This window comes from Cephus cinctus, unplaced genomic scaffold (genome assembly GCF_000341935.2).
Source record: "Cephus cinctus unplaced genomic scaffold, Ccin1 Ccin1_scaffold0034, whole genome shotgun sequence".
Lineage (NCBI taxonomy): Eukaryota > Metazoa > Arthropoda > Insecta > Hymenoptera > Cephidae > Cephus > Cephus cinctus.
In genome coordinates this window covers 26,724-27,683 of record NW_014332780.1, presented here as the reverse complement: position 1 = coordinate 27,683, position 960 = coordinate 26,724, and positions in this window count along the sequence as shown.

Sequence of the window (960 nt, the reverse complement as noted above, 5' to 3'; positions counted from 1 at the left end):
ACAAATAGACTAATTAAGAAGATAGTAAGTACACTAGATACAATAGCGCCAAAAAAGAAATTTAAAATACCTAACAAATGGGCAGATAAAAAATGGTATACTGAGGAGATTAGGGAAATCACATAACGGAGGGACAGAGCATACAAGACAGCAATTCGAACGAAGGAGAGAATAGACTGGGATCAGTATAAAATATATAGAAATATAGCCGTTACAACTATTAGAAATAAAAAGCGAGAATACTATGAGGAGACGATCGATAACAACAAGAATAATCCGACCAAAATGTGGAAAACGCTGAAAGAAGTAATAAATGGGAAAAAAGAGAGAATGATCAGATATGAAGGAATTAAATTTGACGAACTGGTAATGGAAGAAATAGATGTGGCAAATAAATTCAATACGTACTTTATTAGAAGTATTACAGAAATCGTACTGAGTATTGACAATAGTGGTAACAATGTAAACATGGAAAAAGCGAACGACAATAAGGGAATAGGCGTATGGGAGGAATTCGTTGCTATATTCGTTGCTAATGAAGAGGAATTAAGACAGATCATACACAAAATGGCCATGAAAAAGGGAACGGACGAAGGGATATCAACACTAATAATTAAAGAAAACTATGAGACGTTACAAACAGAACTATTAAACTTCGTCAACTCCTCATTGAAGGAAGGAAAATGCCCAAAGGAGTGGAAGGTATCAAGAGACTCGGTCGAGTCTCGCGCCAAGTACAGGCAACCGGCTGTACAGGGCGCAGCGCGCCGAGACTCTTTACTCGAGTCAACTCCTTATACCTGTGTTTGGAACGAAATATCTTATGAACCGCTATATATGAGGAAAAGTTATTGATACATTCACTATAGGAATTGAAGGTTCTGAAGCGATTGCCACCAAGTTCAATACGGATAGTGTACGAGATCAGGGCGTATTGAAATGGCGAGCGAGATGATTTTA